The 24,288-nt window shown below is 47.2% G+C and overlaps 1 protein-coding gene across 5 annotated transcripts in view; it reads left to right on the forward strand.

Moving 5' to 3' along the window:
- ZNF644 (zinc finger protein 644) overlaps window positions 1–24,288 on the forward strand; it is a 73,645-nt gene that overhangs the window by 11,848 nt on the left and 37,509 nt on the right. For all 5 annotated transcript variants that reach the window (XR_014174985.1, XM_081948267.1, XM_081948266.1 and 2 more), the window contains exon 2: window positions 16,177–16,232. The gene's annotated coding sequence lies outside the window, so the exon portion shown is untranslated. The remainder of the gene's footprint in view (window positions 1–16,176; window positions 16,233–24,288) is intronic.

Genomic DNA, 24,288 nt, shown 5'->3' on the forward strand with positions numbered 1-24,288 from the left:
AACTCAGCCATCGGGAAGAATCCCCAACGCTATGGAGAAGCAAGTGGATCAGCAGGCTGGCCCACCAGCCGCTAAACGCAGCAGGACCAACCCTGCTGCTAAAGGTGAAGGGGTGGGATGCCCAGCTAAGGGGAAGGCTCCTAAAGCAAAGCAGCCTTCTAAGGCTGAGGAGAGACTAGCTGCAAGGAGGCAGAAGGCCCTTGAAAAGCAATTCCAGAAGGCCCAGTCTGCCCAGCAGGCCCTTCCTTCAGCCCCTACACCTGGGGAGGAAGGGATTCCTGCTCCATCCACCTCCCAGCAAGGGGTATCTCCCTCCCTTCCAGGGGAAAGGGAGGAATTTGATTTTTCCCCCAACCCTTCCAGGGCCTCAATGGGTTCCCCAGGCCATTCCCTGGCAGCAGATTCCCTTGATGAGGCAGATTCCCTGGTAGAGGAGGGTTCCTTTATCTATTCAGTGACTGGGCCAGACACCCCTCAGGCCCACGAATTTCCTTTGCCCAAAAACATGCAGGATGTGGTGGCAGAGGCCATTTCTCGGGGTATCACTGATGGGATGATGCAGTTGGCATCTAAATTCCCTCTTGCCTCTGCTAATCCCAGTAAGGAAAAACCGGCTAGGGCACAGGGGCCTCCAGCTAGGGAGGCCTCACCTGCCCCCTCGGGCATCAGTGAGGTCTCTGATTCAGAGGAGGTGGAGTGTGATGCTCCAGACCTCTCTGAGGACGAAAATTCAGCACCAGAACCCCCCCCCCCCCTCTCTGGGTCATTTCAACCCTTCCATGTTTCGGGCTATCCTGACCAAGGCCCGGGCTGCAGGCCCCCAAATGGGCCTTCCAGCCCCTACGCCCAAACCCGCCTCGTATCAGGCATCCATGGAGACCATCGGTCCCCAGGACCCAGGGGCAAGGCTTTTTAACGAGGTTTCTCCTCCCCTAGACCTGGTTCCAGCTCCTCAGCTGTTCCTTGATATTATTCAATGCCAATGGGCCCAGCCTGGTTCCTTGGCAAACCCCAGTGGGAATGACAAGAAGTTATATACCATGGAGGGACCTCTGGAGGAGCTCCTAAAGCTCCCCCAGGTTGATGACCCTATTATGTCCCTTACCTCTAATTCGGCCCTTCCTGCTGATCTACTGGAGGGGCTCAAGGCAGAGGACAAAAGATCTGAGTCGTCTTCCCTCAAGACGCATATGGCCACTGCTTGGGCCATGAGAGCATCTTCCGCCTCTTCCTATTTCGGAAGGGCAGCTCTCTTCTGGCTCCGCAAACTGTTGTCCGGCCTACCGGCTGGGGACACTAAAATGAGACAGAACATGAATAAGATCATAGCGTCCATTGAATACTCTGCGGATGCCTCGCTTAGTGCCACCAAGTTTTCCTTCAGGGCACTAGCCGCCAATGTGACCTCACGCCGCCTGCTGTGGCTCCGCCACTGGCAGGCAGATGTCAAGGCAAAGTGGAAGCTGGCTTCCGCCCCCTTTAAAGGTGGGAAATTATTTGGGGAGGCTTTGGATTCCTACCTGATTGAATCCAAGGATAAACGCAAAGTACTCCCGGCCATGACCAAGAAACCTGAACGTAAGGGCCAGCCCTTTCGTAGGGGTTCCTTTCGGGGTTCTGAGCCGTCCACCTCCTCAGGTGGTCCCGGCCGTCCCTTTTCCCAGTCATAGGAACGTTCCCAGGACAGATCCTCCTACAGGGATAGGAATAGGCAACAGGGCTACCGTAAACCATTCCGAGGGGGGTACTCCAACCGCCCCTTCCGGAAATCCAAGTGACCGTCACAGGGATCCTCCCATAGGCGGCCGTCTCCAACTCTATGCCGCCCAGTGGGAGGAGACCACGACGGACGCCTGGATCATCAACACGGTCCGTCACGGCCTGACCCTGGACTTCCTTTCCCCCCCTCTGAGATCCCTGGTTCGCTGCCCCACTCCCAGGTCACCTCACAAGCTCCAACTCATGAGGGCGGAGATAGACCACCTATTAGAGATAGCAGCCATAGAAAGGGTGCCCGAGGGTCAGGAAGGCACAGGCTTCTATTCCATCCTGTTCCTAGTCCCCAAGCCATCGGGAGGGGCGCGGGCAATACTGGACCTCAAGCGACTCAACAAGCATCTAGAGTACAAATGCTTCAAGATGCAGTCCCTGCAGACCATCCTGGGTTGCATCAGACAGAGAGACCTCTTGACTTCAATAGACCTGAAGGAGGCATACCTGCACGTACCAATTCATCCGGCGCATTGCAGGTTCCTGAGGTTCCAGTTTGCCAACCAGGATTTCCAGTACAGAGCCCTTCCCTTCGGACTCTCGTCGGCCCCGCGCACCTTCACCAAGCTGCTGGCAGCCATCGCAGCTCACCTGCGCTCAATTCCAGTGAGGCTGGAGTGTTACCTGGACGACATCCTTATCCACTCGTCGTCCAGGGAGCAGGCCCAGCAGGACCTCAACACCACCATTCGAGTCTTGCAACAGCACGGCTTCTCGGTCAACCTGGCCAAGAGCCATCTCAACCCGACCCACAGGATCCAGCATCTCGGCACGACCATCGACTCGGAATCCTGCAAGGTCTTCCTCACGCAAGAGAGAGTGGACAGCATCAGATCCCTCGTGCGGAAAATCCGTTCCACCAGGTCAGCAACGATTGTTTCCCTCTCCCAACTGCTAGGGAAACTGGTGTCCTGCATTTCGGTGGTCCCGTGGGCACGCCTCCACTCGAGGGACCTCCAGTGGTTCCTGCTGCCGCTCCAGAGACGCATGGCCAGCAACTCCAAGAGGGTGATACGTCTCCCTCCCAAGGTAATTCGCTCCCTCCGGTGGTGGCAGTCGGACGCTCTCCTGAAGGGTTCCTACTTCAAGGAACCGGAGTGCCTGGTCATCACGACGGATGCCAGCCTCTTCGGGTGGGGGGCGCACCTTCAGAACCAGGTGATCCAGGGCAGAAGGTCGCCAGCGGAGCTCGCCCACAATATAAACTGGCTGGAGCTCCGGGCTGCCAGACTGGCCCTGCGGCATTTCCTCCGGCTGGTCAGGGACAAAGATGTGCTGGTCCTGACCGACAACATCGCCACGAAAGCGTACATCAATCATCAGGGCGGCACGAGATCCCTTGCTCTGATGACGGAGGCGGAGTCCCTGGGTCGGTGGGCGGAACGACACCTCAGGTCCCTGCGGGCGGACCACATCTCGGGGGAGGACAACGCGACTGCAGACTGGCTCAGCAGGTCCACCATCCAGAACACAGAGTGGCGCCTTCACCCAGAACTGTTCCGTCAGCTGTCTCTGCGATTCGGCCTTCCAGTCGTCGACCTCTTCGCGTCTCAGGCCAACGCCCAGCTGCCCAGGTACTTCACGAGGTTTCAGTGCCCCGGGGCGGAAGGCACGGACGCTCTTCGCTCTCGCTGGCCCCCGGGCCTGCTGTACGCCTTCCCGCCTCTGCCGCTAATCCCACAGGTCATCGGGAAGATTCTGGCAGAGGGAGCGGAAGTACTGCTGGTAGCTCCTCACTGGCCGAGGAGATCCTGGTTTGCCGACCTGATCAGTCTTTCAGTGTCTCGTCCCTGGCGCATCCCTCAGGACCGCATATCCCTCAGCCAAGGGGCCATCCAACACCCGGAACCCCAGTGGCTGAAACTTGCCGTGTGGCACTTGAAGGGGACATCCTGAGGCTCAGCGCATATTCGGAAAAGGTGATCCGCACCATCCAGGCATCCAGACGTCCATCAACAGTCAGAATTTATGAAGCCACCTGGTCGGCCTTCTCTCGCTGGTGCCTTCGACACCAGATCCTTGCCACATCTGCCACCGTCCCCCAAGTTCTGGACTTCTTGCAGGACGGTCTTGACAGGGGTCTGGCACCCAATACTCTCAAACGCCAGACTGCCGCCTTGGCCTCCATCCTGTCGACAGGGTCGCACCTGCCCCTCAGCAAACACCCGCAGGTGCGTAACTTCCTTAAAGGAGCCACCAATCTGTCTCCTCCTACCATCCACAGGTATCCAACCTGGGACTTGTCCGTGGTGCTGCGTTCTCTGTCCGGGCCACCATTTGAACCTCTTCGGACAGTTGGACTACGCCACCTGACCCTCAAGATGACATTCCTCATTGCCATCACTTCGGCGCGCCAGATCTCTGAACTGGCAGCCTTGTCAGTCAGAGAGGACCTTTGCGTCATCCACTCCGACAGAGTGATTTTACGACTGGACCCGGCATTCGTACCTAAAATCAACAGCGTTTTCCACCGCTCGCAGGAGGTGATCCTCCCTGACTTTTGTCCGCATCCCAAACACTCCAGGGAACGTGAGTGGCATAAGCTGGACGTTCGCCGCACCCTGCGGATCTACATGAAGAGGACAGCTCCCTTCCGCAAGTCGGAGGCCCTCTTTGTGTCCTTTCAACCTGCCACCATGGGCAAGAAGGTCACCTCCGCTACCGTAGGGCGCTGGATAAGGGCGTGTATCCAGCTGGCCTACGAGCATCAGGGCAGGCTGGCGCCTCCTCGTATCACTGCACACTCGACAAGAAGTGCTGCCACCTCGGCTGCATGGGCCACCCAAGCATCCATTGAGGACATCTGCCGGGCTGCTACGTGGTCAGGCCCGTCGCCTTTTGTCAAGCATTATAGACTGGACATCTTTGCCTCGCCTGAGGCAGCCTTTGGGAGGAGAGTTCTGCAGAGGGTTGTCGCTAGCCCCGTGCCCATGAACACTTCTTCCCTCCCTGGGGGATCATAGCTTTGGCATGTCCCGTGCTTGGACACTCCAAGCAGCGCCTAGGAGAATGACCGTTGGCTTACTTGAATGGTCTTTCTCTAGGCGCTGCGGGAGTGTCCAACCCCACCCTATTAGGGGCCGCGGGGTATGATTTCTCCATTGGACTTGGACTATCGCATTGGCAGTTCCTTTGGACCACTTTCGTTTTTTAAAACTGAGCCTCTGAGGGGAGCAAGAGGCGGAGCTACAAGAATTTGAACTCAGTCCTTGGGCAGCAAGCTGAAGTTAACCCGTGCTTGGACACTCCCGCAGCGCCTAGAGAAAGATCATTCAGGTAAGCCAACGGTCAGTTTCTTCAAAAATAAGACCTCACTGGATAATAAGCCCAATCGGGTTTTTCAGCATGTGCTAAAATAAGCCCTCCCCAAAAATATTGCAACACTCCAGCAGCCATGAGGTGACCATGCTCGCTGCCTCCTGCACCTCAAAAATAATAAGACCTCCCTGAAAATAAAGCCAAGCGCTTATTTCAGGGTTCAAAAGAAAATAAGACCCTGTCTTATTTTTGGGAAAACATGGTAGTTATAAATCAACTTGTAAATACCTTCAGAGGATATGAGACTGGTAGTTCCTTGGAATATATGAAACTGATTTATTAAAATGAATACAATAGTTAATTGAAATGATCCCCACAAAATACAATTAGACATGAAAAAATTCTCCATAGTTGGTGGAGATAGCATCGAGGAATGGGTTAACTCCGTTCAGCATCCAATGCCTCACCCCAACTCCACTGAGCCACCAATTAAGTCGGTGAGCTATGGGGGCCCATTCTCCAGGCAAGGCAGCTGCCACGTGGCAACCCGCAATGGCGACTTCCACGACAGGGGACTCAGCCTTGGCAACTGAAACCCCTCGCAGCTCTTCCCCTCAGAGCAGACCATCAGCAGGGTCCTCGGGATCAAGGCCTGCTCACAAGCAGGCGGCCCCAGAACCCGAACCTAAGGGGCGTGCTTCAAAGCCTCCAAAGCCACTAAATGGACTGAAAGTTGACTTCAAAAGGCCCTGGACAGGGAGTTTGAGAAGGCCCAGAGAGAGGCAGCCAGAGTCAGCGTCATTGGAGCAGGGCAGCCCTCATCTGTTTGTGGATGCTCAGGAATCTTACCTTAGCCCCGAGTGAGCAGATCTATCCCCTGACAGTGAGGAGGAATTTCCTTCCCCAGCCCTATCTGATCCTCCAGGAACCCGGGGTTTTCTCCAATATTCCCCCAAGTAGGGATATATTATTGGGCTTCAGAAGCCCCGCTCCAGGAGCCTCCTGCTTGTATGCAGCCACAGGTTCCAGGCCTCAGCAACGATCAGGTATCAATCCACCCCAGACACGGCAGCCATTATTTCCCAGTTGGGAATAGAGGCTGGGCTTCAGCATAGGGCCAGCCCTGGATCATCTGAGAGATACAGGCCCAGGGATCACAGAGAGCCATGGCATTCTTGGGAGACCAGACCATCCCAAGATCCCCTTCCTTCCATTTCCCCTAGTTAGCCCTCCCTCTTTGGGGAGGAGGAGGAACCCCACAGAGATTCAGACTTGTCTGAGGACAAGGGTCTAGCCCCTGACCTACTGGCCTTTATGGGTCTCTTTAAGCCATCCTTGTTCCGTTCCCTCCTTAAGGCCAGGAAAGCAGCCAATATGGGAACTTCTCAACTTAGACAGGAATCCTCGGCTAGGGAGGGAGAACAAATGGACCCTCTATTTTCCAAACTAGCTGTGGGAAAAAGAGGTGGTTCCAAGTTATTCCTATTCCTTGTCCAACGATAGTGGGCTTCCCCGAGATCTGGCCTCTTCCCTAACAATCAGGATAAACATTTTTACAACATTGGTCCTGATTTAGCCAAGGCTCTTGAGGGTCCCACCATGGATGCACCTGTTGCAGCCCTGTCATTGACAATGGTGATTACTGGCTCCTCTGAGGAAGCCCTCCGCCCTGAGGACAAGAGGTCCAAGCAGACCCTGGTCAAGTGTCACCAGGCTGCTGCCTGGGTGGTCAGATCCTCCACACCGGCATCCTTTTTTACCAGAGCTTCCTTACTCTGGTTGAAGCAACTGCAGGGTAGAATTCCCCTCACTGATACCAGAGTCTATCAAGACCTCAATAAATTAAAGGCAGCTATGGAGCTTTCGGCAGATGCATCCTTGAACGCAGCTCGGTTTGTGTCCAAGTCTATTGCCTCAGCGGTAGCGACGACGCACCTCCTTTAGCTTATACAATGGCAGGTGGACTCCAGGCACAAGTGGAGACTAGTGCCTTCCTCCTTTGTGGAGAGTCAGCTTTGCAGGAGCATTTTAGAACGTTTCCAGTCGAGTCTAAGGACAAGCGCAAGGTTCTGCCATTGCTTTATAGACAATCAGAGACTTGCACTTCTCCTTACTATCGGCACTCACCCTTTTGGGGGTTGGACGGCGGATTTAACCTCCCCCTTTCATAACATCAACTTCCCCCCAGACAGGGTCAGCAGCAGGATGGAACCAGCAGAAGTGTCCAGAGATTCCCACCCCAGAGATTTTTCAGGGGTGGGAGAGGTTGTCTCTTCCAGCAGCAAAAGTGACTGAAGAATCTTCCCATTGGGGGCCGATTGGCATTCCTTGCCAACTGATGGGAGGAGATAACCACGGAGGCCTGGGTAAAGGAGACGGTGAAATTTGGGCTCTCTCTGGAGTTTCTATCCAACCCCTAGAGGTGCTTCATCAAGTGCCCCATATCCCAGGACTGGGACAAGCGGTTTCTCATAGAACAGGCTATCCAGCATCTCCTGGAGATTCGAGCGATCCAACCTATTCCTTAGGAGCTACAAGGATAGGGGTTTTACTCCCTCTTGTTCATCGTTCCAAAGACCTCTGGGGGCTGGAGAGCAATTTTTGTCTCAAGTGCTCAAATCGCCATATTGTCTACTGGCGGTTCAAGATGCATTCACTCCAGACATTCTGGAAGGTGTCTGAGGGGATGATTTTCTCACGTCAATAGATCTGACGGAGGCCTACCTCCATGAGCTCATTCACCCCGGCCACAGACAGTTTCTCTGCTTCACGCGGGGAAACATTTCCAATACATGGCCCTCCTTTGGTCTGTCCTCGGCCCCCAGGGTGCTTACCAATCTGCTAGCAACATTGCCAGCTCACCTCAGCTCCAGATCAATCAGAGTCCAGTGCTGTCTGGATGACATCCTTCTTCAGTCCAGATCAGCAGTCCTAGCAACAAGAGACCCGAACGTTACCATCCAGATCCTGCGGAATCACGGGTTCTCAATAAACCTAGAAAAAAGCCACTTACGCCCGATGACATATCATCCGTCCTGAATTGCAGGTCCTCTGTTTCTCTCGCCAACCACACTCTGGTTCGATGATTTCTCAGGGGCGCTACTAACCTCAGGCCCCCGGTCATCCATAGGTACCCAACTTGGGACTTGACCAAGGTATTGGACGCCCCTACCAGATCACCATTTGAGCCCTTGTCTTTCTCTCAAGATAATGTTCCTGGTGGCCATAACATCGGCCAGGCGGGTGTCTGAACTTGTGGCCCGTCCGTGAGGCAGGACTTCTGTGTATTCCATTCAGACAAGGTGGTGCTAAGGCTGAACCCATCCTTCATCCCAAAGGTGAACACTAGGTTTCATAGAGCTCAAGAGCTGCTATTACCAAACTTCTGTCCCACACCAGCTCATCAGTTAGAACGTAAATGGCACATGTTAGATGTTTGCAGAGCCCTCCGTATTTACATCGGGAGGATCTCTGATCTAAGATGCTCAGAGGCCTTGTTTGTTTCCTTCCAACTAGCCACAATAGGAAACATGGCTACTTCATCTTCCCTGGGTCATTTTATCAGAGCCTGCATTGCAAAATCCGATGATGTGCAGTCGTTACCTCCACCAAGACACATCACGTCTCATTCCACCAGGAGTGTGGCCACGACCGCAGTCTGGGCTAACAAGCTTTAAGTGAGTTGTCTGTCAGACCGCCACTTGCACCTCTCTGTCTCCATTTATTCACCATTAGAAATTAGACCAATATGTATCGGTGGAGGCCACAGGTGGCACACGGAGCCATTTGTCAGGGCACGCGAGGCGCTGCCCTGTCAGCTGGCCAGTGCACATGCGCGTGCTGGCCAGCTGAGTTCACCCTTTTTTAAAGCCGTTTTTCGCCCTCCCCAGGCTCCAGAGGCTTTATGAGCTTCCCTGAAGCCTCCGGAGCGCAAGAAACTGGCCCTACGGGCAAACCGGAAGTTCGGGAACGGACTTCCCGTTTGCTCAGAGGGTCATTTTGACTGCCCCGGAGGCTTCAGGGAAGCCTCTTGAAGGTCCCTGAAGCCTTCAGAGCGCTTAAAACGACCCTCCGAAGGCTTCGGGGAAGCCTCTTGACGGTCCCTAAAGCCTTCAGAGCACTTAAAACGACCCTCCGAGCAAACCGGAAGTGACTTGTGGTTTGCTCGGAGGGTCGTTTTGAGCCCTCCAAAGGCTTCGGGGAAGCCTCCTGAAGGTCCCTGAAGCCTCTGGAGGGTTTCCGGGGCGGTGTGGAGGCTGTTTTCGCCCTCCCCATTCTCCTATAAAGCCTCTGGAGCCTGGGGAGGGTGAAAAAAGCATGCAAAAATGGGGTCGTGCCTGTAGTGCGCTCATGCGCACTGGGGGGGTCGTGCATTGCATTATGGGTGCGGCACGCCCGCACACGACCCCCCTGCGCTCCCCCCACTTATGGCACACGAGCCAAAAAAAGTTCGCCATCGCTGTGCTATCTCCACTGCTAAGAGAACGGTGGAGGTGGTATCCAGGTAAGACCAATGCCCATTCTGTATGCTGCCCAGATTTCCTACTTGTTAGACTTGTGTGCGCACATACACGCATATGCACAGAGAATTGTGTGCATATGAACTATTTACATATTTTTGTACATCTGCGTATGTACTGGCCATAAGCTGTATCCAGATAAATGCCGTAAAAATATATTAATCTTAATTAAATTAATAACTACTGATTAAAATTGCTTATAGCAAAGAATGACCCATCTGCAAAATTTATGTTCCAATCTGTTGACAAAAAGCCTGTGGAAATGTGGCTAAGCAAATATAAACTTGTACAGTATGCGTTTACTCTATAAGACCATTCCCTAGGCTTTTACTGTTATCAGGGCGAGACCTTTTCAGTCTTGGTTACAGAATGGAATAGGAATAGTATACTTTATTGGCCAAGTTTGATTGGACACTAGAAATTTGTCTCCAGTTCATAAGTTCTTAATGTACATATAAACAACAAGGTAATATAATCCAGGTGTCACCAACCTTTTGGACCCCAAGGACCACTACATTCATAATTTTAAATCCCGCAGACCACTAATATGAGTCCAGCACACTGCTCACTGAAGTGACGGGATGGGGTCCTTCAGGCACTTAGCTTGGCCGCCTGTTTCTGCAATCTTAATCAAATTGGAGCCGTTTCCCACAGAAAACAAAACACCAGGATCTTTCTCCTCTCTCTTCTCTCTTCTCTGTATCTCTCCTCTCTCTATCTCTTTTTCTTGCTCTCTCTCCTCTCTCCCCCTATCTCTTTGTCTCTCTCTCTCTCTGTCTCTCATCTCTTTCTGTATCTCATCTTTCTCTCTTTCTGTCTGTCTCTCATTTCTCTCCCTCCTTTCTCTTTGTCTGTCTCCTCATTTCTCTCCCCCTTTCTCTTCGTCTGTCTCTGTATCTCTCATCCCTCTCTGTATCTCTCTCTCATCTCTCTGTATCTCTGTATCTCTCTCATCTCCCCCCTCTCTTTGTCTTTCTCTGTCTCTCATCTTTCTCATCGCTCTTCCCCCTCTTTGTCTGTCTCTCTGTCTCATCTTTCTCATCTCTGTCTCTCTTCTCTCTCTCTCTTTCTGTGTCTCTGTTTCTCTCATCCCCCTCCTCTCTCTCTCTCATTCTGATTCTCCGATGCTCTCTGGGTCTCACGGGTGCTTCTTCAGCCTTTATTGGTGCTGGATGCACCTCAGTTGCTCGGGGAGATACACAACCTGCTCTCCACCCTGAGACACTGGCTTGACCTGGCTGTAGCCGATGCTCTGCATTGTAATGGGCTCCAGGAGGAGGAGGGGACGTTGTTTCACCCACTGTGAAGTGCGCTAAATTGAACTGTTACATAAGCAGCAGGCAGGCCATGGAGGTACCAACAGCAGCGGCAAAGAGAAATGCCTGTGTCGCGCCAGTGTCTTGGGGCTGAGAGGAAATCATGTGTCTCCCAGTGCGACTGAAGTGTGTGGAACACCAACAAGGGTTGGAAGAAACAGCCGCAAGAACCAGGCAGATATGAAGCTTTGCTTCCGCTCTGGAATATGGAGTGAATCTCCATCCCCTGCCCTTCTCTTCTCAGACCAGTTGAGGAGTGATTGGGAGGGGAAGGTGAGGGGTAGGGTCAGCTGACAGGAAGCCACAGCAGGGGGACGAAAGAACTGTGGGTTGCCAGCACTTGTTGCTTTTGCCCGCCTGCGCCACCCTCCCCACCCCCCTTGCCGTAACAGCACCATTACCTCATTCTGGTTGGCAAGGGATGCTACTCCTTGCACATTCACCACCTGCAATGTTGCAAGTTGCATATACCTCCCTCTATGATGGAGATTTCCAGCCCCACCACAAGCTGCCTGGCTGGTCCCATATTTCAGACTTCTAGTCACAGGACTGGCCCATTGGAATAGCTCCTCCACCTGAGTGCACTGTGGACCACCAATTGGTGACCTCTGATATAATCAGTATACATACATACAAGCATATAAGCAACATACCCAGGGCCTGAGGCTGTTGTTATGCAATGCGAGGTCCGTTGTCAACAAGGCCCCTCTCATCAATGATTTGATTTTGGAGGGGGAGCCGGACCTCGCAGGAATAACAGAGACCTGGTTGGGCCATGAGGGAGGTCTACCCCTCGTGGAAATGTGCCCACCAGGTTATCGAGCATTCCACCAGCCACGGACCCAGGGAAGGGGCGGTGGAGTAGCGGTGATTATCCGGGAAGACTTAGAGCCGAGAGAGTTCACTGTGCCGCAGACATCTGGGTGTGAGTCCCTTGTCGTGAGATGGGGTCCAGGGAGACAGTTGGGCCTGCTGATAGTATACCTGGCTCCTCGCTATACATCAGCGGCCCTGCCTGAACTCCTCGAGCTGATCGCATCGGTGGCGGTTGAGACCCCCAAACTTTTAGTGATGGGGGATTTCAACCTGCCGTCGATGGGAGAAGCGTCCGAGGGGGTTCGGGAGTTCATGGCTTCCATGACAGCCATGGACCTGACTCAATTAATTCAGGGCCCCACGCACGAGGGAGGCCACATGCTGGATCTTGTTTTTGTCTCTGGCCAGTGGATGAGTGATCTGGGAATAGGGGATTTAGCTATCACTCCCCTGTCATGGTCAGATCACTCACTTCTCCGACTTGACTTCCCTGGCACTACCCCCCGCTGCGGGGAGGTGGAACCGGAAAGCCCTAGATGGTTCCGCCCCAGGCGCCTGATGGAACCGGATAAGTTCCAGACGGAGCTTGGGCCACCTCCTGTAGACCTGACCTGCCCCCGGATAGAGGACCTGGTAGCCGCATGGAATAGTGCGGCTGCCGGGGCCCTAGACCGGGTGGCACCTTTGCGGCCTCTCCTGCGGCAACGAACCACCCTGGCCCCTTGGTTTACTGAGGAGCTAAGGGTGATGAAATGCCACAAGAGACGCCTAGAGAGTCGTTGGAGATCCTCCCGCTCCGAACTTGACCGAGCACAGGTACGAACCTACTTAAGGACATACCTTGTGGCGTTAAGAGCGGCCAAACGTCGACATTGTGCCGCTCTTATTGCGTCCGCAGATAACCGCCCTGCTGCCCTGTTCCGGGTGACCCGCTCCCTTCTGTCACAGAGGCCGCGGGAAGCCCCTCTACAGGGCAGGGCAGAGGAATTTGGGAAATATCTGCAGGATAAAATCGCTCAGATCCGGAGGGAATGGGTCCCTTTCAGTGGTCTAGGGAAGACGCCCGAGGCGAGTCTTGAGAGACCACTCTGGGAGGAGTTTGACTCGGTTGCCATCGAGGATTTGGACGGGTTACGTGGGCGACTGCGGCCTACCACATGTTTATTGGACCCGTGTCCCTCCTGGCTTGTACTGGCATTCTGGGAGGTTACACGTGACTGGCTCCTGGGACTAGTGAATGCTTCATTGGGCTCTTCCGGCCGCCTTGAAAGAGGCGGTTGTGAGACCCCTACTCAAGAAGCCTTCCCTGGACCCAACGGAGCTAGCCAATTATCGTCCTGTCTCCAACCTTCCCTTTTTAGCGAAGGTTGTAGAGAGTGTGGTGGCCCAACAGTTCCCACGTCACCTGGAGGAAAATGATTATCTAGACCCGCGCCAGTCCGGCTTCCGACCCGGGCACAGCACGGAGACGACCTTGGTCGCGTTGGTTGATGATCTCTGGAGGGCCAGAGATAGGGGTTGTTCCTCTATCCTGGTCCTATTAGATCTCTCAGCGGCTTTTGATACCATCGACCATGGTATCCTTTTGCACCGGCTGGAGGGGTTGGGGGTTGGGGGCACCGTTTTACGGTGGTTCGGCTCCTACCTCTCCGGCCGGACGCAACGTGTGTTGGCAGGGGAGCAGTGGTCGACCCTGAGCCCCCTCACTTGTGGGGTGCCACAGGGGTCGGTCCTCTCGCCTCTCCTATTCAACACATATATGAAGCCGCTGGGCGAGATCATTCGTGGTTTTGGGGTGGGATATCATCTGTACGCTGATGATACGCAGCTGTACATTTCCACCCCGAACCACCCCAACGAGGCCGTCGAACTGATGTCCCGGTGTTTGGAAGCCGTACGGGTCTGGATGGGTGACAACAGACTCAAACTCAACCCCTCCAAGACGGAGTGGCTGTGGCTTCCGGTCCCCCGGTTCAACCAGTTGCTTCCATCTCTGGCCATCGGGGGCGAGCAACTGGCCCCCATGGAGCGGGCGCGCAATTTGGGCGTCCTCCTGGATGCCCGGCTGTCCATGGAGGACCATGTAACAGCCGTGGCAAGGGGGGCGTTCCACCAGGTTCGCCTGGTGCGCCAATTGCGCCCCCTATTGGACCGGGATGCCTTACGCACAGTCACCCATGCGCTGGTGACGTCCCGCCTAGACTACTACAATGCTCTCTACATGGGGCTTCCCTTGAGATGCACTCGAAGACTACAGTTGGTCCAGAATGCAGCTGCGCGGGTGATTATGGGGAGTACTAGATACTCCCATATAACACCTCTCCTGCGCGAGCTGCATTGGCTTCCTGTGGTCTATCGGGTGCGTTTCAAGGTTTTGATTACCATCTTCAAAGCGCTCCATGGCACAGGACCTAGCTACTTGCGGGATCGCATCCTGCCCCATACATCCCTACGGCCAATCCGCTCTCACAGAGAGGGATTTCTCCGGGTGCCGTCCACTAAACAATGCCAGAGGGCGACACCCAGGAGTAGGGCCTTCTCTGTGATGGGCCCAGCCCTTTGGAATGACCTCCCTCTCGATATTAGGATTACCTCCGATCTCCGCTCCTTCCGTTCAAAACTCAAGACCCACCTTTTCCAATTATCTGGCCTGGCTCAAGCATAGTTTCATCTTATTCCTCCCGACAGTCTTTTTAAATCAGTAATTTTAAACTGGGGTATTTTAATTTTCTAATTTAATTACTATTATTTTATGTATTGTAATTGTTGTTACCTCCTCCGTGTAATTTATATGTGCTTTTATTTATTGTACGCCGCCCTGAGTCCCTTGTGGAGAGGGAGCAGCTAACAAATCAAATAAATAAATAAATAAATAAATATAGATACAAACAACAAGTTAACATACAAACAAGGATAAGGTGTATCAATAGGAAAAAGTAGTATAAAAGATGAGAAAGATATTAATACAGTCATACTATGTGGGTAGATATGCTTAGACGTGGTCATTAGGCGTCAGCAGAGTGATGGCCCCAGGGGAAAAATTGCATTTGTGTCTAGTTGTTTGGGCAACTAGATGATGCAATGCTCTATAGTGGTGTCTTGGGGAGATGATTTGAAACAATTTATGTCCAGGATGCAAGGGATTTTTAGATACTTTCTCAGCCCTTTTCTGATCTATGCAATATATAGGCCCTCAGTGGAAAGTAGGTTGGTTGCAGTTGTTTTTTTCTGCAGTCCTAACAATTGAAGTCTGAACCCCGTCCTGTTTGGTTGCTGTACTTATAGAAGTATAAATGACAGCCTCAATTCCTCAGTAGAACTATATCAGCAGCTCCTGGGGCAGTCTGAACTTTCTACTGTGACACAGGAAGGACATTCTTGGTTGTGCCTTTTTAATGATGGTTCTAATGTTAGGTGTCCATTTCAAATCCTGGGAGATTAGAGAGTGCAGAAACTTGAAGGTCTCTATTGTTGATACTGTGTGGTGTAATATTGAAAGAGGTGGTGGAATAGGAGGAGGACTCCTAAAATCCAGTTTCATCTCTACAGTTTTACATTGTTCAGCTCCAGATTGTTCTGGCTGCACCACTGGGCCAGTTCAAGATCCAGTCTGTATGCAGACTCATCACCGTCTTGAATGAGACCAATGACTGTTGTATCATTTAAAAACTTCAGTATTTTAACCAAGTGATCATTGGAGATGTAGTCATTGGTATAAAGTGAAAAGAGTACAGGTAGTCCTCAATTTAATAACAGTTCATTTAGTGTTCAAAATTACAATAGCAATGAAAAAAGTGACTTACGATAGTTTTTCACAGTTACAACCTTTGCAACATCCCTATAATCATGTGATCAAAATTCAAATGCTTGGCAACTGGTTGCTGTGTCCCAAGATCATGTGATCACCTTTTGCTACCTTATGAGAAACAAAATTAATGGAGAAGCCAGATTCACTTAACAACCGGGTTACTAATTTATCTACTGAGATTCACTTAACAACTGTGGCAAGAAAGGTCGTAGAATGGGACAAAACTCACCAAATGTTTTATTTAACAACAAAAATGTTAGGCTCAATTGTCATAAGTCGAGGACTACCTGTAATGAAGAGAGCACACAGCCTTGGGGGGTACCTGTGCTATTTGAATGGGTATTTGATGTGATTTTACCTATCTTCTGTAAGTCAGAATGGTGGCTAAGATAGAATGCTAACTTTATTCTCGTTCTTCATGTATACAGCATGGGCGTCTAATGTAAATAAAGTAATGGTAGCATTTCTTTTTAAAACTTAAAGAAGGAACACATCAGAAAACTTGAAAGTAAATTGAATCATTAATAGATTCAGTAAAAATTTAGGGGCAGGTATTAGCATGACATACTGAATATTTGTTATAAGAAGAAATTAGTAATTGACTACTTATATAGTTTGGCTCTCAATAATGAATATGGTATAATGGCTTTGAAAAAATATTATAGATAACATTAATTTACTATTATAGGCTTGTCTGAGTTTTGAATCCAGATTGAAGCTTAAAAACGGACAAAACAAGCATTGGTGAGTAATGAAAAGTTCACTAAATATCTAATATTTAAATATCTATTTTAATTTGAGTGTTAAGGAGTTATTGATTTTGTGGAACTCTAATGGCTCTCCTTCCAAATGAATATGGGAAATAAAAGTGTTTTATTCTCATACCAGCCTGTCTGGGTCTATTTTCCAGTAAGAAAACTTATTACAGAAAGGCCCATGGGGCATGTAATTTGGGGAGGAGGTAAAATTAAGGAAGATAGATAGGATCTGCAACACAATGCACATCTCTGTCTCTTATACATGCATTTATGTCACATTCCTCTTTTTTAGAAATGGTATTTGGCTTTGAAGTGCTATTTATTGCATGTTTATGACTGGCTTTGATTTCATTTAAATAAAAAATGTGTTCTACTTTCTACAGTGTGGCTTTATTTCTTCAAACATAACTTTATCTCCTATTATGCTTAAGGGTAAATGAAAAACATTTTTCTATCCTGCACTTTCCCTGTGCGTTATTATCACTTCAACTATGGTTTATTTAAGCCATAGATTTCTCTATGCGAGAATGAATTTGAGTATCTTAATCCTGGGGCATAGGTAATTTATTTATTAATCAAATTTATATAGTTACCCATCTCATGAAAATGACTCTGGGCAGTATACAATAATTAATAATTAAATGTAGTTTAAAAATAAAAATCAACATTAAAAATAGAGATTAATTAAAACTAAAATATATACAAATCCCAAGTAGAGATAGGATGAATACATCCACCTCAGTAGTGGAGCCATCTAAACAAGTCACTGGCATAACCAGATTTTGAGAGAGAGAATGTTTTGTAAAGGAGGGCATTGCTGCTAAAAATGGCCTTATTTCTATGTGAAATTAGATTGCTGAGTGATTCAAATGCTGAAAAAGTGTGCTGTGACTAAAGAGTAGCTCCAATTACCATATAATACAATTTTATGGGGTGGTAATTCTTTTTTCAGTGTTGACTCCTAGCAATTGCCTCAACAAGTCCCTGTGATTTTCATAGCAAGATTTTGGAAGTGGTCTGCCATTGCCTCCTTCCTAAGGTTTAGAGAGAGTGACCCAGCTGGCTTTGTGCTTAAGGTGGGACTTAATATAGTTTGTAAGTTGGTATCTTAACCACTGCACAAACTGGCTCTCACAAGGCTGTTATTTTACTATTACTGCTTACAGTAATAGTAAGCAGTACTAGTATTTTAAGACTATTTGAATCCAGAGATGAAAAGATGCTTCAAAGGGGATGTGAACATGATCATTGTATCTGTCAAGCCTCTTTAATGAAGCTTCAGTTTTACCTGGATGCACAGCAGTTGCTGTATGCAAGAAAAACACTTGTTTGTGTTAAGAAACCATCAAGATGCTGCAAACAAATTGTGCCATGTCATCACCACAAGGTCATTGTGGTAGCTTTTTAATTAAAATGTATATTTTTCTGGCATCTTTATTGTCAACCCTTAAAGCAAGCATATTCCATTCAATACAACCTACAACATTTTTTTTGCTTCAAATCCATTTTCAATGTAAATTCCTAGATCATTTATTTCAGCATTATAAATAGGGGTAAGTAAAATAATAGCCACAGTGGTTTAAATTAAAAACGTTAAAATTAATATTGAATTAAATATGATTTTTGTAATGTCTGAATCTTATCCACCTACTTTTAAGTATTTGCATTCCTAATAACATTTGCTAATACTAAATTCAGTTTATTTCATGATTGATAGTGAAACACTTTCAGTCTGCAGAAGTGAGTTTTGATTTTAGTGATATTGTCTGTTGAACACAGATTATGACTACCACTTGGTGGCACTACCTAGTTTCAAGTAAAACAAGAAGTATTTTGGTTCTGGAAACTGAACAGTAAATTATACAAGAAGAATCGCTGGAGCTGATGCAAAATAAAAATATGTGTAATTATCTGAATTAAAAGGTGAAGTTTAATTTTTCATTACACGTGCATCCATCGATTTTACATATAACTTGAGGTGCAAACTTTTAGTGTCTGCTGTTTTGGTCATTTATCTCTTCCAGGCAGCTCAGTATAACTTCTGAATTAGTTGAGGTGTCCCAGTTCCTTCTTAGGTGAAGTTGTCATGGGAATCAGTAGGTTCCTATTCCCAGAACACTTGACAATCTTACCTTGGTTTTAATAGGGGAGAGTAGAGAATAGATTCCATATCTATACAGATTTTGATTATCTGTATCTCTATACAGGTTTTTTGTTAAACTTCAGTTTCTTGGAATAAAAGAATATTTAAGTATCCCTGAGAAATCAAATTTAAAATTTCCCCAAATGCTAATCCTTTATTTTTATACTCATCTTCCTTTAAAAAAAATCTCTAGAGATTGAATTACTTATAGGTTGTTTTAACTGAAATTCTATACTTCAAATTTACTGTATATTTCTGTTTTTTGAGATAAATTATTGTACATTTGATAGACTTTTAGAAAGAAACATCAAGAATTGGAAATGGTAGGACTATTTTAAAAGGACTATTCTTTTTACTGTTTTAATGGGAGAAAATTCCTTTTATTTTGAAATCCTTCATGTTTGTCTAATAGGGAAGATAAACTTCAGATATTGTTTGATAGTTACAATATTAGATGATGATTTTAAAATGTATTTTTCAGAGTATAAGACGCACCGGAGTATAAGATGCACCAAGATTTTGAAGAGGCAAATTAAAAAAAAGTTTTTGCACTCTGCAGACCTCCCAAAAATATTTTTTTTTCAAAAAAGAGCATGAATAGCCTTTAGGAGGCTTGTAGAGTGCTGGGCGGGGGGGAAGCAAAAGTGAGCAAAAAACAGCCCATTTTTTGTCCAAAAAAAGGGACACGCATAGCTTTTAGGAGGCTTATAGAGTGGTCCTGGTGGCGGGGGGGGGGGGGCAAAATTGAGCAGAAAACGGCTCATTGTTTTGCTCATTTCTGCCCTCCCCAGTCCCCAGGAGCACTCTGAAAGCCTCCTAAAGGCTATGCATGGTCATTTTGGTGAAGGGGTGGGGTTTCAGGAGGCAAAAAATGCTGTATTCAGTGTATGATGCTCCCAATTTTTAGCCTCTCTTTTGAGGGAAAAAGGTGCGTCTTATACTCCGAAAAATACAGTATATAACATTTGTCTCCATAAGAGTTTTCATACATGGTAGCAATGCTTTTTAGTGGAAACATTGTGAGGTGGGCTAAAAGGTGTGTGTTGCTTGGAGAGTCCAAGCCTGGGTTATCTTCTGTCTATTTGGCCAGAGACTGAGAAGTGAAAATCTTTGGCCACACCTCTTCCTCTCGGCTGATCTCAGTTTTTCTTTTCAGTCTGGCTAGAGAGACAGGTTTTATTCATTATCCATACTTGGATTCTTCTAATTAGTGCTTTAAATAGCTAAGGAGAGCAACAAAATGACTAATTTGAGCGGGAAGCTTCTCCCCCCACTAAGATTCAGCATGGCGGCGTTTGAAGTTATTGCTTCACCGGGATTGAATTTGGAGGCTTCAAAGCCTCCACTTGGAGTGCTCACTACGCTTTTTAGCGCTGCGTGGGAGTGGCAGCTTAATTTAGCTGCACTTCACTCTGTTAGAGTTTTCAAGCATCCGCAGCCTGCCTCTTTAGTTGTAGGCATCTCTGTGCTAACTAGGATCGTTGTTTCAGTGTGCTGCTTAGACATGGGATCCTGCAGTCTACTGATTGCTGAGGTGATTGCAAACCGTGTTACCGGTTTCGCGCCTTTTTTCCTGTTGCTGGTATTCGCAGTGAGTTTTTTGCAGTCCCTTCGTGTTGTGAAGGTGCAGGCAAAATTAGATTCTGATTAATGGCCGGCATTGCTTTGAAGGGGGTTCTTTCCAGGCTTGGTTTTTGCCCCATTTTGAATTGCTGCTAGAGCGGAAAAAGTTTCAAGAGCACTAACAGTCGTTTTCAAAATGGCATTCCTAACCTGCAAGCAGCAGCCCAATTAAATCTTCCTCCAAGCAGCAGATGTCTTCTTCTTCAAGGGGGCCTTCAGACAATTTTCAAGCCCCATATTTCAAGAAGGGCCTCAGCAGCTTCTGAAATGGATGCCAAGAGGAGGCAAAGGGCATTGGAAAAACAATTCTCCAAGGCCCAGAGACAAGCAGAAGCAGCTAGGGCCTCCACTGAGCAGGCCTGAGATCTCCCACCCTTTGGAGACAGAACTGCCCTCCCAGATTCTGGAAGATAGTCAACTGAATTGGTCACCTAATGATCCCAATGAGATGCATCCCTTTCAGGCAGCTTCTTATGAGGAGGATTTTGCTCTTCTCTCTTGATTACCATCTGCAACTTTGGAATCCGCTTCTGCTACTAGGCCTTCTGCCCCATCAGCAACCTTTACTCCCACAGCAGCGGACCTCCGCTCTGGGGAGGATCCAGGCCCTGGTCTCTCTCAGAAATGGTGTACCATTATCGCTAAGACCATTACGCAGGGCATAGAGTCAGTACTGCTCCAAAGAGGCTTTCCAAGCCATCCTCCACCATGGCTCCCTCGCTTATCAGGCCTGCAATTACAGCCTCCAATTGGTTTGACTTATATGCATGATACCCATTCCCCTCTCCCTTCCATTTGTAATGAGGTTTCGATCATGGGGGACAAGGAGCCAGTGGAGCAGGATCTATTGGAGGATGAAGCCTCATCCCAGACAAGCCTTCGTTCACAGAGCTGTTTCGTCCCGCCCTATTTAATGGCCTTCCACAAACTGCATCTACAATGAGAACTGGACCACATTCTGTCGATGGTGCGCCAAAGGAAAGATAGTTCCATCCTTGGCATCGGTCCCGTAAATATTGGACTTCCTTCAGAAGGGTCTCGACAGGAGGCCATTGTCTTACCTGAACGGTCATTCTGTGTGTGCCGTGAGAGTCCAACCCTGCCCTGTAGCCTTCTGGTCCAGGGTACGGAGATGGTCAATTTATCTGAGACAACACACCTTCATTGAAAAACTCAGATCAGCCAAGAGCAAGAGGCGTGGCCAAAGCTTTTCACTTCTCTGTGTCTGGCTAAATAGACAGAAGATAACCCATGCTTGGACTCTCCCACAGCGCACATAGAATGAGTGTTCAGGTAAGACAATGGTCTTTCTCCTGTGCGCTGCTTGGAGAGTCCAAGCATAAGACATACCCAAGCAAAATGTCCCAAGGCAGGAGAACTTTCTCTTAGCCTTAGGAAGAAAACAAGGACAAATCATTTCTAAAAAACCTTGCCAACAAATCTGCCAGGCAGTCTCTGGGAGTCAATGCTATCTCAAAAAATACTATATATAGCCACAGTGGTATATATATAGTATTTGTGAGACAGCATTGACTCCCAGAGAGAAAATATTGATCAAGATATTTGAACAAAATACTGGATTATGTAAAGAAGGATCTCCATTAAAAAAAACTCATGTGATTGTGATTTATAAGTAACAAGTTTTATCTTCTTTCAACATAAGATTACATCAAATCCGATAAAAGGGGAGAGAGTCAATTTTAAAGTACATTGTGTGAATGGTGTATAAATCTCCTGTATTAATGTAATACCGATTAAAAATGTAGTTTCTGTTCTAGATGTTTTTCTGATTAACATAAATAATGGTTGTTAGAGCAACATCTATGGGTATGGTCTTAAATTATTGAAATTTATACTAAACGGATCTCTCAGCAATCACAAGTGAAACAAAAATTGCGTATGTAATAAGCAAAAACTTGTTAGCAGCTTTAATGAGTGTTGAATCGTAGCTAGAGGAAACTGCTAGTTATTTACCACTGAAAAAATACTCATTTTAAAGATAGTCATGTGACAAAGGTGCATGCTATGCAAATTCTTAATACACAAAACAGTAACATTTCACTATTCTAAATTGAGAAGACTATGGGATTAATTTATTTCAGGTAATTGTTTTTCCCTTTTCAGATAGGTAAGGTTTCTTAATAGAACATAATGTGTGTTATTAATGTTCAAAGAGAATAACCCACTTTGAATAGATAACAGGTTTGGGTTATTTATTGGAATGTAGATATGGCAACGTCTAATTTAGTTTAGTTAAGGTTAGGACAGTACTTGGATTGGAGACTAGTACATTTTAGAATGTATCAGATTTGGATTGTGAAAAAATCTTGGACAAAAGAAGAAAGAAGTGGCATAATACTTCTATATTGTTGCAATGTTGTGTCCATAAAGGCACCAGAAGTTAAGCTCAGTTCAAGAGGTGATACCTAAATGTAGCCAATTTTACTGATCATGAAAAATGAAGCAATAATCCTTTGCTCTGTGCAATTTAACAGATTTCCATTCCTTTCCATTCATAATACTTATGAAGACACTGCCTAAATAATAGCCGCAGCGCTTAGACTTACATACTGCTTCACAGTGCTTTACAGCCATCTCTAAGTGATTTACAGAGTCAGCATATTGCCCCCAACAATCTGGGTCCTCATTTTACCAACCTCGGAAGGAAAGAAGGCTGTGTCAACCTTGAACTGGTCAGGATCGAACTCATGTCAGTGGGCAGATTTAGATTGCAATATTGCATTCTAGTCACTGCGCCATTACAGCTCCTAAATAAGACGCACGTATAATTATTAATATGGCTGAATTGTGACTCAGTGCTGAAATTGGGAGTATTATTTAAATTATTCACACAACAGGGAAAGAAGGTAACCATCTCCATCCAAAAGATTCAGATTTATTATTGTAATAGAGAAATGGTAGTGCAATGACAGTGTATGTATATCAGATATTCTTCTGTGCTCTTGTTATTTAATCAGAAGTTTAAAATGGTTGCAAGGATCCCAGTTATTTGATGATGGATCTGTTATTCCTTAAATTCCTTTTACCTTCAGCATGCAGGCTTCTACACATGAATGGATAGAACAGCTGTTTATTTTTTTAATAGAATGAAACTGCTGGTAATCTTATTTTACTCTGTCTGCTTCCTTACATAAACATTCTTCTCCGTGAACAAAGTTTCATGAAGCTCTCCCAAGTATAATGGAAATAAGGGAGAGAGGCTTGTGAGAGAACAGTGAGATGAGTGAGCCTAGAGAATTCAGCAGTCAGACTTACTATTTTGTCTAGAGGATTTTTGCAGTTACGAGAATCAGAGAGGATATCTATCTCTCTTGATTAAATTGCTGGGGAACTCTTTCGAAAGGTGTGGTGAATGATTTCAGATAAAAAGAAGGAAATTGACCATCGTGTTTTCAAAAGATGTACCATTTCCCTATTTTTTCTTTCTTTCTTTCTTTAGAACTAAATCTTAATCTTGAATGTGATAGAGGCTACAGCAGGAGCCTGATGATTCTTGTTAATGTTTTCTTTTTTTAAAGCCAACCTTCCATCTGAAATGAGGAAAAAATGTTTCAGAAAAGGGGAGTTATATAGCCTTAGCCAAGCTCTCTTTTACATTCTTAAACTTGAGGTTACTCTGTCAATCATTAGTTTACCCATTAGAAACCCTCACATTAACTATATGTGACAACACCATCTGCCCAGTGAACATCTGCTTTTTATATGGTTCATATTGAAATTTCTTGTTGATTGAAGTTTATTGTCTAGTATTGGTTCCTCATATCATGATTTCTGCTTCCACGTGGACTTAGATCCACTTAGTCATAACCATCTTATTCTCTCCATTATCATCCCTAATGAACAACTGCTATATCTTCTTATGTATAATACATATATTAAAGTTATAAAGCATAAGGTAGGATCTTTATATCCTTTCAACGTGAAGTTAACACCCCCCCCCCCAAAAAAAAAGTATTGTATAAGAAAACAGAGAAAGCAATTATCTATTTAGGGTTCTTTTGTTTTATTTGGAAAGAAAAGAAGTAGGTATTTTGCATGACTGTGAGTATGTATATATGTATTTTCATTGCTAATCAGTTATTTTATACCACACAATGCTAGAATCTATTTTTTCTCTGCTCATGACTCTTGAAATCCAATTTATGATAATTTCTAATTGAATCTGACAATCTTTAACTTTACCTGTATTAGTGGGCATCAGCATAGCATTTAATTTGGTTATATGGTTAAATGAGCTAGCATTTGAATGAGGGCA

Source organism: Natrix helvetica (assembly GCF_964273705.1).
Source record: "Natrix helvetica genome assembly, chromosome: 3".
Lineage (NCBI taxonomy): Eukaryota > Metazoa > Chordata > Lepidosauria > Squamata > Natricidae > Natrix > Natrix helvetica.